Here is a 13,039-nt window from a genome sequence, read left to right as displayed (position 1 = left end):
GTAAAGTCCAAGGTTCATTTCGAACGATTTTCGCTCGTAAAAAAAATCAATCGAACCAGACATAAATTGAAGCGAGACAGTTTAATCAAGATTGTAGTTGATCAGATTTGTCATTTTGGTTACAGTTTGGCAATTTACGGATAATGACGCCACCAGAGAGCGACTTTTGAATACTCTTGAGGCCCAAGGAAGACAACCCTATGTTCATATAAGAGACGTGTTGGCAACCCGCGATATCTGCTATATGCAGTCGATTTATGTGTTTCTGCAAATGCCTAGCATAAGAATTTAATTACATTGTCTTTTGTCTCTTTTTACTAGTTTTTGTCTGTCTTGTCCCGCCGCTTCGATGAGTCTCATCGTCGCCCAGCCGGTCGAACTCCAGACAAAGCTAAAACCGCACTACCGTTCATACTGGCGACAACGCTCTGATGAGACAATGAAACCCTACCCCTAGTTCCTCCACTGATCCTTTCCTTCAACAATGTGCCCCTCTAACCTCGAGTAAGCCACGAGTATTCGGCCCAACTCCTACTAGGCATAGATATAAGTAAATTTTGTTAAAAACAATGAACAATGAATTATTGGCACCGTAAAGCTAACGCGATTGAGCCTTCCAAATAAACGAACTAGATAAAAAAATAAAATTTGTCATTTGAAAAGATCGATAATTACTTCAGTAATTGACGTACTTCCGGCCATAAAAACTATGATCACGATTTGATCTGATGGTTTTCCATTTTGACCTGGACCGACGGCTTTTTATTTAGGATTCACTACTAGCGATATGCAGCCGTAACTCGGCACAGCGCATCTTTATTCAGATCGCTACTTTCGATCCCACGATTCTGTGTCAAATGTCCCGGTTGAGGGGAAAATCGGAAGGGAACAAACCGTTCCGACAGAGTTGCCATTTCACCATTTCCACTACACGCAGTAAACACGTGTAAAATCATTGACGTTAACGAACGTCGTCTACAGCGCCGATCCATTTCGACGCGAGTTTCAGTACCAGTTTCGAGACCATCCATCGACTGGGAACCTCCACAGCATCACCGCCAATCGCCGCATTTTGGGCGATAGCCACAATTTTTTGTTCAATAATTTATTTCATGAGGCTCTATCGAATCAACTTTACAGAGCCGAGGATTCTTGTTCACTATACTTCTTCTTCTTCTTCTTCTTCGCATTTCAAGCTTATTGCATATCGCATATTAGCTTATTAGTGTTCTAGATGCACTTCCACAGTTATTAATTGAGAGCTTTCGATGCCTGTACCATTTTTGCATTGGTATATTTGTGTGGCAAGTCCAATCATACTTCAATGCCCAGGGAAGTCGAGAAATTTTCCAACCCGAAAAATTCCTAGACCGGACCGGGAATCGTACCCAGCCACCTCCAGCATGGTCTTGCTTTGTAGCTGCGCCTTTACCGACTGAGCTAAGGGAGGCCCCTGTTCACTATACAATACATCTTAAAACTATAGTCAAAAGGTACACCACAATAAACACTTTATCTTTCGCTATTCAATAAGGCTCCTCCATCAGAACGGGAGCCGCTTCCAGTGGTTTCGTTGTATGGCAGTAATGGACGCAAAACGTGGTAATCACTCACACACTCATCACGAAACGGTTGCTTTCCAAAGTCGACGACGCATCGACCGAAAGAACTGCTGATGAAGAACAATGGACCACACAATGGTTGCTGCCGAGTAAACAGACGATCGCGTAACACACATCGAAAATGGCCTGCTTCTGTCGACAGCCGAGTAAACAATGATAGCCACAATGTAAGTAGTAAAAAAATGTATTAGTTTAATGACACAATTTATTATAACTAATTTGATTCGTATTCATCAGACTGTTCAAAAACTACGGAGACTGTTGTTCAAAGGGCTTTAGATCGTCCCTCTCTCTGCGTAGGCAGTCGTACATAATGCCAACTGCATAATTTCTCAACAGGCAACGCAATCAATTAGCACAAGGTTGTTTGACTACAGACTTAGAAAAACTCATGTAAATTTGAGTGCACTGAGAGTGACATATACGAGCGTCAATTTTGACATAAATTTGAATCATAACAGACGCGAAATATAGCTTAATCAAACGTACTTTTCATCAAGCAACGAACTTTTCAGTCTCGGAGCACTTAATATTACTTGACATGTTTGTTTACGTCTCATATTTTATGTCAAAGATGGATTCCGTCACGTGTAAAATTAGTTATTTCTAAGTGTATACGCTTATAGCGAACCAAGTTCCCATTGCAAAACCTGACGTCGATTGCATAACGCACCGAATTTTCACAGCATACATTTCGCAATCACCACAGATGGTCCTCCATCATCAACACTGTATCACAAATTGCAACACCAGCCAACGTGCGAACCACGACCTTTTCGGATCCTGCTTCATTATATCCGTCAAATGCTTGTCACAAAACATTCAATTTGCAGTCCCGTACCGCGAGGCCAAAACGTGTCCAAACTTTTCCCCTTATGCCTCCGTGATTATGGCATGAATTGCACATACAACCTACTACCTACGAGCCGAGGCCTTTCGCGCCGTTGGTCCGAAAAATTATATCACGAGAGAGCCATCATCGACCAAAGGCCCAATAGAAAGCCCTCGACCGTAATGTAATGGTTTATTGATCGACTGAACTAGTAAACCTCCCCCGGGAGGCCTCTATGTATGTTTCTCGATGACCGTCGCAGAAGACGTCGACGATCGATACCCGGAGGAGTTTTGCCGCGTGTGTAAATACAGACTCCTCCAAACACCCGTCAATGAATTCATTCAGCGCCAAAGTTATGAAGATCCGCGTAATGTTTGCTCAACAACAACAACAACAACAACAACTTCATGCTTCAACCCCCGTCATGATCTGATCCCGGTCGCTCGGTCGATCTCGATGGCGTGACCCCCCTCAGGGCAGGCAGCAATCTCGATCGATACACGATACGATGCGATAGGTGTCCAACGACGACGAAGGCAGGCACTCCGAGCAGATGATGAGCGAGAGGCGCGGGCGGCAAATATCTATGATCGACAGTGGGTTCATGCAAACCGAGAGTGCTGTCATCATATTTCACGAAATAATGGGTAATGATGATAGGGAAAATTGAAAATATGTCTGTGCCGGGGTGTTTCAGAAAGAGATTGCTAGAGGACGGTTTGAACTGCAATGGAGGGACTCTCAGGGTGAAGCTTCTAGTTTGACCGGGCAATGCAACTCAATGTGGTTCGGATCTGTCCAGGGAACTAACACACTGGGAAAATAGCATCACTTAGGTAGGTAAGTGTGAGATTCGTGCTTAAATTATGGTCACACAAAACATAAACAAATGATTGGCCGAACATCTACAATTGTAAATGCTTGTAGAATATATTAGGAAATACCCTCAACCTGAAATTCCCTGCACTCACTGAAACATTTCGATTGTCAAAATTAGATTTAAAATTAAAGTCTCATTTTATAATCTGTTTTAATCCTGGCAATCATTTTCTCACATTCCTATTACGAGCTGCACACTCAAACTCAACCACTGCTCCATCATACCATCATCGAAAGCGAAAGTACTGCCTCCCCGTACTCAATTCATCATAACATACACACTTTGGGTTGAGAAAAATCTCCTGCACTAAAATATACCCCGGCATCGCTTGACGAAGTGAAAATTGAAATATCGACAGGCCCACGCTAGGGCTAAGCCATGTCTAGCCAAGCCACGCTAGGCTTTATCGGTTTAAATGAATCAATAAACAATTTGACGGCTGGAAAATGATTTGCAATTTATTGCGTTTTTTTTTCTTTGCGATTAGATCATCATCATGCAACGCGATGCTTTATGTACGAACGCGAGGGCTCGTCTAGTTTATGGAAAGTGAAATTGATTTCCTTACCTCCCTCAGCGAATTGCCGTTCCATTCTTACGTAAGTTGACGAGGTATTTAGTGGGAAGTCGCCATTCGTCATAATAATTCCCCACTTCCGCCATTTATCATAATCGTTGATTTATGATGTTCTTTAAATTAAGTCTTAACACGGCCACCAGTTTTCGCCATTGTCTTTCTGGGTGGTGTGTGCGAGCGAGGTTCCGTAGAAATTGCACATACTGGGGGACTGGGAAAACGACGTCGAAATGCTTATTTATCAGGGTGGTTCAAAATATTTATTTTGCTCTACCAAGCTTAATTAGTTTCAAATAAGGTCCAGATCATTCGTTAAAAATGTGAGCTTATTTTAATGCGAACTCCTAATGAACAAGCCCTTTGAAGTTTATATGGCAATTACTATGAAAAAGTTAATTTTTTGTTCTAATCTTCCTAGCCCTTCGGCATAATGCTTTACGGAGAAGCTGGCTATTTGTACGTATGTGAAATTTTATCAGCTACAAATTTGCTGAGCACTACTTTTTTATTAGACTTCAATGTAGTTAGTTATTTTGGTTTCGAAGCCGATAACTTTCTGATATGATTTATCGACTGCTTGCTGGGCAACACTGCATCTTGCACTTATGACATAGTAGTCTGGATTTTTTCCCTATTCTTCGCACCAATGTGGCCTGCTGAACAGTTGATGAAGTATGCTAGAAGAACATCATCTTCGTAATCAATTAATCGATAGCTATCCTGAAGTTCAATTATAATGTGGTTATCAGAAAAGTTGTAGCTGGGAAAGTTTCACAATAGTACAGAGAGCAAATTTTTTCGAAAATCGTTACGGTGAAGGATTAGAACGATGCGATCAAAAAGTTCTCATTTACCACAGAAATTCCTATATAAACTTCAAAGGGCCAGTACAGTATGAGTTCGCAAACTAAAATTTTGAGAGAATTATCCGGACCTGATTTCAAATCGATTGAGCTTGGTGGAGCAAATGAGCAAGATGTTTTGAACCACCCTATTATTTATACATTCTACTCAGCAGCCCAATGCAGAATGGTCAGCAGAATATAAATAACACTAACGCTGCACACATCAAAGGCAAACTACCGAAGCGAAACAAGGAGCTCATGGAGGAGGAGAGTCTCAGTCGACATACATATATCTCTTTTTTTTTTTTTTGGTTCCATTTCCCCAAATGCGCCCGGCCGGAGCTAAGTGTTCACCCGTTGTCATATAAATATGGCACTTTGGCTTGTTAAAGGTGGCTGATACGACGGGGCAACCACGCGTGACTTCGGGAACAACAAAGTTCAGTTGAGGAATGTGACATGGGACCTACCGCGATGAAGTGCAACTTCATTTCTAGAGGATGATATATTTGGGAATTTTCTGAGGCTCGGAGAACGCTCAATATGCCATCCCCTTGGTTGATATACCTCTGTGAGCCTGTCAAACATTCAGCAGAAGATGCAGGTTGCTGGAACGAACATTATCATTCTTATTAGGTTCTGCAGGGTGACGTCACGAATAAACTCAGTGTTAATCAGCTGAACCTTTTTGACAGTTCAGTGATACTGCCCCATAAAAAATTTAACAGTTGGGGAATTTCCCTGTCGACCGACGAAATCGGTTGTATACAAAAAAGGCCTATTAATAAACCGACAACGTCGGGATTAGAACACTAGTTATTTTTGTCAACATATTCGTTAGTGTATTTAATCGGATTCCGCCGGGACCGTCGGCCATAGATTTTATCTAGTGTAAAATCTGGAAATTGTATGTTTTTTGATCGGTGATTATTTTATTGTACGTATTAATATACAGACGAAGTCGGTTTACGTAGTGATTATAAAATAGTGACAGTGAGACTAAGTGAGTGCAGCTTTATTATCAAATTTCATTACAACCTGGTAAGTTGGTATTAATATTTTTGTTTTTTAGAGAAGCATAAAGGGCGTCCACGATGAAATTGCCACACTATGAAATTGCTCTAACTTTTTAACCGTTGGGTAGAATTTAATGAAAATTTGGGTGGATTTAGTTCATAGTGCATTATTTACATCCTGCAAGTTTTAAAGTCCTGTGATCAAAACTCGCGGAAATGGAGTCGAAAGAACAGCTCGTGCGTGATAAAATCTTGCGCATTCATCACGAGAACAAGGATCTCTCGCATCGTTCCATCGCTAAAATGTTGGGAATCGCGAATTCCACGGTGTCGCGAGTGATTAAGCGGTTCGAGGAACGGTTGACCACCGATCGGAAGCCCAGAAGTGAAGGAAAAAGTATTCCGTACAACACCAAAAATCACAACCGCGTAGTTGGAGCCTTCAACCGAAATCCGAACGCCTCCGTTAGGGATGTGGCTAAGAAGCTGCACCTAAGCCGAAGTTTTGTCCAGAAGGCCAAAACTAAGGCTGGGCTTCGAACGTTCAAGGTACAAAAGGCCCCTAATCGCGACGAGAAGCAGAACAAGTCCGCCAAAACCCGTGCCAGGAAGTTGTACCTCAACATGCTGACGAAAGTTGAATGCTGCATCATGGACGACGAAACATATGTGAAGGCCGACTTCAAACAGATCCCCGGCAACCTGTTTTTCACGGCCAAGGATAAGTTCAGCGTTCCGGAGCATGTCCGCACTCAGAAGATGTCCAAATTTGCGAAGAAATTCCTGGTTTGGCAAGCCATCTGCACGTGCGGGAAGCGGAGTGCACCTTTCGTGACCCAGGACACGATGAACGGACAGGTGTACATAAAAGAGTGCCTCCAGAAGCGGCTGCTTCCTCTCCTGAAGGCCCACAACGTCCCAACAATCTTCTGGCCGGATTTGGCCTCATGCCACTACTCCAAGGACGTGCTGAAGTGGTATGCGGACAATAAGGTCAATTTCGTGCCGAAAATGTTCAACCCTCCCAACACTCCGGAGCTCCGCCCCATCGAGAAGTACTGGGCGATTATGAAGCAGCACCTTCTTAAACGACCTAAGGTAGTGAAGACAGTCGATGAACTGAAGAAAGTATGGGTTTACATGCAAAAAACGGTTGATTCACAGGTTGTGCAGAATCTTATGGCCGGGGTTAAGGCCAAGGTGCAGGCATTTGCGTATGGACTGTAAATAAAATACGAGTAAAATTGTAAAATGAAGTTTAATAGTTATTTCTCAATCCCTGAAAATTTGATGGCAATCGGATGAAAACTCGAATTTTGCTAATCAATTTTGTGTGTGGCAATTTCATCGTGGACACCCTTTACAATGGCAAGCAGGTGGAGTACTTGGCGTAGTAAAAAAAAAAGCTGCTAAACACAATGAATACGACAAGTTATATCGCCAATACCTGGAAGAATCAGATATGAAAAGTGATTCCGATGATGATCTGCAGCCCTCAAAGGAGCATGAACAATGGAGCATGAACGACGGAATTGGAAGCAGTTTTGAAGGAAATTGAGAGCCCTTGATTGAGACACTGCAAAAGGATGGAATACATCATAATGATTCTATGAGGTATCCTAGTAATGTAGACAGTGGTCAGATAATAAACATATCTAGCGTTCAGAATCATAAGGGCCTAACTGCGATAATCGGTTGGCATCAATCTTAAAAGTGAAGCCCACCTATTTCCATCCACCAACTACAGGTCTTATAAGTGAAGCTGGTCCTGATCTTATAAGTGAAAGGACCCACTGACTTACAGAATTGCTGAGTTTTGGATCTGTACATGATATGAGACGCCCACTGCTATCCACATATAGGACCAGAAAATGGATGCAAATATCTAATAAGTGGATGCAGGAGGGGGGGTGGGCGGTCTTCCTTGCATTGGAACAATTCTCGGTGTATTTGCTGTTGCTTTTGTTAGCCATTACAACCTTTTACGATACTGTATTGAAAAATGTTCAGGAAAATGCAAGGAAAAATTATTAAAATTACAAAAAATTACAACTTACCCCAAAGGTAAAATCAATGAAGAAAATCTGTCATATTAGTTAGGTCCTCATGATTCTGAGTGCTAGAATATGTTTTAATTTATATACAAACTATCAAAGCCAGAGTGTTTTTTTCTGTTTCTCCTAGCAGCAGTGACACCGTGCATGAAAAAGAGCGAGACGATGAATTCGAGACAGAAAACTTTAAAGATCTCAAATCTAACGTTCCACTGAAATATCGGCTGCATATTTCGTGTCACGTTACCACCTGAGTGTTGAAGCTACCAAAACATTATTAGAAATACTTCGTGATGAAGGTCTCGATGTTCCGATAAGTCGTATGACCTTGTTGAAAACTCCTCAAAGTGCTTTACTGCCGAAAAAAGTTCACCCTGGTGAATACGTCCATTTTGGAATTAAAAACACGTTTTCTAATTTGGTTGGTGATCCAATTGTGTCAACAATGAGCGAGATAAATTTAGACATCAATATCGATGGTCTCCCCGTTTAAAAAAATAGAAGATGCTTATGGCCTATCCTAGCTGCATTCCCAAACGTGTTCGAAATCTCTCCGTTTGTTGTTGGGTGCTATGCAGGTCTGAAAGAACCATCTAATTTTGATGACTTTCTGGCTGACTTTGTAGCGGAAGTCAACGATTTGATAGCAAACGGTATTGAAATAACTCGTGAATCTGGAACGGTCAGACTAAATTTTAAAATTCGCCTGTTCATATGTGACCGCCCAGCAACGTGTAAAATAAGCGGAACGGTGTCACACGTCAGCAAACACGGTAGTCCGAATTGCGAGCAAGTTGGTAGCCGCGTAAATTGCGTCATTGTTTATTCGAAGGAAGAGAGCTGCGCACGAACTAACGAATCTTTTCGTCAGCGAGTGGATCCTGAACATCACCGTGTCCAGTCCGTTTACGGAGTTGAGCGCATCAATGGATTGGATATGATTCTACAACTAGGAGTAGATCCTATGCACGCTTGTCACCTTGGTGTAACAAAAAAAAGCCGGATACAAAGCGAGGAGATTGCGTAAAACTGATAGAATTAAAGCAGGTTTGTTCTACTGGATTTGATAAAGATGAAATATTGGTCTTATTATTTGCAATTTTCCTTCGCGTGAAAAGTTTTGAGAGTAAACTTTTTAAGGTTATATTGTTATTCAATTGTTCAGAAAATTTACTTATTTTTTCTCTGAAAAACGTTATTACTATGACGCATGGCTTAAAAGTTATGAATTTTTAAAATATGTCATGTTCGGGAAAATCTGAAAGCTCAACTAAAATTTTCCAGGAAAATTGACCACCTACAATTTTTTAAATATTTTTATCGTTCTTAGATCCATAAAATCTACATGCGGGCAAAATTTCATAAAATTCTTAGACCCCTCGGCCTATTTTGTCCGATAATAAAAACTCTCCATGTGTTAACCACAGACAAACAGACATAACACTCACAAATCGCGTAAGTTGTTTCGGTTTTATTGAGTTCATATTTATTAACCGTGTTTGTATTTTTCTTCCGTATAGATAACATCACATTTACCACGGACAAACAGTTCACAGCCTTGGTGAACCAAGGGATAGGAAAAGCATGCTCACAACGACGGAGAGAAGCAAATAAATCTGTGGCCAAGGAAAATGCCCCACCCTTGGCTCCACCTTCCAGAACTGTAGAGCTCTTTGGGAAACCATCAGGTGCGAAGAAAACTAAAAAGGAGGAAACGCGTGCTGTGGTGCATATGGTTGAAAATGTAGATGCTTCTCCACCGGATTCAGCGGCTCACAACTAACGATTTTATGATCGCTGATTGCTCGTTCATCGCGTTGCTCATCGTTACAGCTAATCGCTTGTTGTGACCATCAATTTTTGACAAATTTTGTATGTCATATACAATCTTTACCACCGCTTCTTACATCTTACAAATAAAAATTATCATTATAGTATCCCATTGTTTCATAATAACGAAAAATAGCATTTTAGCTGTAATGAGCAATTGCAAGTCTGATTATACCAATGGAAAAGTGGTACAGGCATCGAAAGCTCTCAATAAATAACTATGGAAGTGCATCTAGAGAACTAAGTTGAGAGCACGCAATAAGCTAATATGCGATATGCAATAAGCTTGAAATTCGAAGAAAAATAAGAAGAAGAAGCATATTGAAGAGGATTTTGAAGATTTCCTGCAAAAAGGTGGAGAGCGATGTGAGTAGATGAATTTAGATGCAAGAGATGAAATTTTTTATTTTGTAGATTGATTCGCTAGCGTGAGATTTTTCGACCATCTAAAATTGAGATTTAGATGTGTCGCACCCCTCGATAAAAGCATAGTTTTTGTTTATTTTTCTGTTTGAGGAAATGTTTACAAACAAGTACAATTTTACCGATTTGTGGCCTCAGCTAAGGGCTGTTCATAAACTACGTAAACAAATCCAGATGAATGCGGGCGTCATTGGGATAAGCAAACAAGGTAAGGACTGTTCATTAATGAAAGTAGACACCTGTTTCTCTAAGGAAAATATTTATTTTCGAGCAAATTCATAATAAGTTTATTTTATATAAATTAAAACCAACATACATACATATGACCGATTTTACGTGAGTTTGAATGTTTACTCCTCATTTCTGAAGAACGCTCGGACTTTTCTCTTGATACCACCCATTAGATTCTGAACAACTTTCGTCTTAACTTTTCGTTGTGCTGCAGAACAAATTTTCTTGAATCAGTCAGTAGAGCTTGCTTCTCTTTCATCTTTCTTAAGATACCCTTTAATTATTGCCCAATATAGGACGCAGTTCAGGGCAGTTTGGGAGATTTTGGAATTTTTCGGCAAAATCGACTTTTTCCTTCTTGAGCATCTCCAACGTAGGAGAAGCATAGTGAGCAGATGCCGGATCCGGCCAAAACAATGGAGGATCCATATGCTTTCGGTAGATGGGTAGAGGCCGTTTTTTGATGCATTATTTTCTGTAATTTTCACCATTGATTGTGCCCGTTGTGAAATACGAAGAACTCTTCAACCCACAGGAGCAAATGGCTTGCCACACCAAAACTTTTTTTTTCTAATTTTTTGGTTCGGATGTATCGCACATCATCTGGCAAATCTGTTCTCTGCTCAGCGTTGAAAAATTGCGGCCCGGGAAGTGTATTGGTATCCAATTTGACGTACGTCTCGTCGTCCATCAAAATGCACCGGTTCGACTTTTGAAGGAGAACGTCATACAAGTTCCGAGACCGTATTTTCGAAGAAGCTTTCTGTAAATCCGCCCTTTTGGGTGCTTTTGGCTTCTTGTAGGTTCTGATAATGTTATGTTTTTGATATTCTGCACAGTTCCGACGCTAATGTCCAATTTTTTGGCAATTTCACGAACGGAACACCGGTTATGCGATTTCAAAAGGTGTGCAGCTGCCAGCTCCTTTTTTTGGTCCGATGCCCCCTTTTTGCGCCCAGATTTCGCCCAGAATACTCAAAACTTCTTAACAATCTTGAACTTTGTAGATGTACTGCACTTTACGCTTTTTGCCAATTCTCGAAACGACAACTTTTCGGAAAACCTTTTGAGCAGAATTAATCTGCGAGTTGATAAGCTGATCCGACCCATCGTTCGATATTTCTCACTTTTTTTTTTAATTGCCAAAATAAACAATGTTTTTACACACTGAACAAAAATTCACAATTTTTCGTCACGTTTTAACCCTAAACCATTGATAAACAGGTGTCCTCTTTCTTTAATGAACAGTCCTTAGTGGGATTAAATGGAATCTACTAAGCCTTCTCTCTTTCTCTCTCCTTATACTACGTAGACAGTTTTTTGAGAGTTTGTAAGGTAGGGGACCGAACAAAGTCGGTTAACAAAATAAAAGCAAATCGAAATTAAAGTTTGCTGTTCTTATAATAATGAAAACCTTTTTGATTTTAATTATCGAGACATAATTCTGATATCATATTAAGACTGCATACAAGAGCTTTTAAAATAGCGGCGCCGGTGGTGTAGTGGTAAGCGTGATTGCCACTCACCCCAGCAGGCCTGGGTTCAATCCCAGTCGGCGCCGCCGGGATGTTCTGAGGCATAACATCTCTGATAAAGCCGTTGGTCCCCGGGACATGAGTTGATGGGTCGATATTTAGGTAGGGTCCAGGTGTGGCAGCTGTCTCCCTGGCGTCGGTAGCATTGGTGCTCAGCACGGAAAACAAGATCGACGGAAAACAAATCAAAGGAAAAAAAAAGAGCTTTTAAAATGAAAGCAACCTAACTTCAAGTTTTGCTGTTATCGTCTTGTTAATAATTTAATTTTATTTCATAGGTCGTTGGAGTAGTGATTATTGTTTATTTGTTTTGTTTAACACATTTTAGGTCATTCTCGACTTGTCTGGGACGAGATTTGAACTCAAATCTTTCAGCATGGATACTAACTATTCACGCTAGGCCCGTATTCAGTTGCATATTTTGAATGAAAAATCAGTAATAAAATTGATTTTATTGAAAGCATTTGATACAACAGAATAAAGTTTTGCTGTGTTAACCGTTAATCCATACAAAACTAGATCAACTGGAATAATTAAATAAAAATACAGAATAACAGCAAATTTTGATTTCAATTTGATCTCCGTCATTGCTCGTCCTTTTTTTACGTAGACTACGTCTTACGGGAAGGTACAGGGGGTACATCGAAAATCTTAAATTGCGACCGCCACAAAAAGGTGTTAGGTTTTGATATAAGCTTTGTCATTTATGGATGAAATCAAAATCCAAATACACCAATCGATAGGGAATAACTATACAAATATGCTTAAAGAAATACTTTTCATATTTCAAAAAAAACAATGAAAAATGTACACATGAAAAGTGATGATTTTATAACTGTTTTCATGAAATAAACGTTTTCCCCAAACACAGTCGTCATATTCGAGTACCACTTGGTTGCACATCGTTCTGCTTGAAACGGAAAAATTGTAAAAGAGCGCTACCTCCGCTCATTTTCGCTTCGGAGGGCGTGGAGAGTGGTGCTAGCAGCAAGTAGAAGCAAGTCGGTAAAAGGGGGGAATTTCCTCTCTGATGTCGTGCAGCAGACGGTGCGATGAGTGGATCACCTTAACAACCAGCGGTGGGATGGAAAGAGACTCACCTCTCTATCCACTAGCTGTTTTTGTATTCAGCTCAATCCGCACCTACCCGATATCATCCGATCCGACTGGCGGTTTTCTATATTTATCTCG

This window comes from Ochlerotatus camptorhynchus, unplaced genomic scaffold, assembly GCF_037179485.1.
Source record: "Ochlerotatus camptorhynchus isolate MF236.1 unplaced genomic scaffold, CSIRO-AGI_Acam_v1.1 ptg000064l, whole genome shotgun sequence".
Taxonomy (NCBI): domain Eukaryota; kingdom Metazoa; phylum Arthropoda; class Insecta; order Diptera; family Culicidae; genus Ochlerotatus; species Ochlerotatus camptorhynchus.
Note: the sequence above shows the minus strand (reverse complement) of the source record.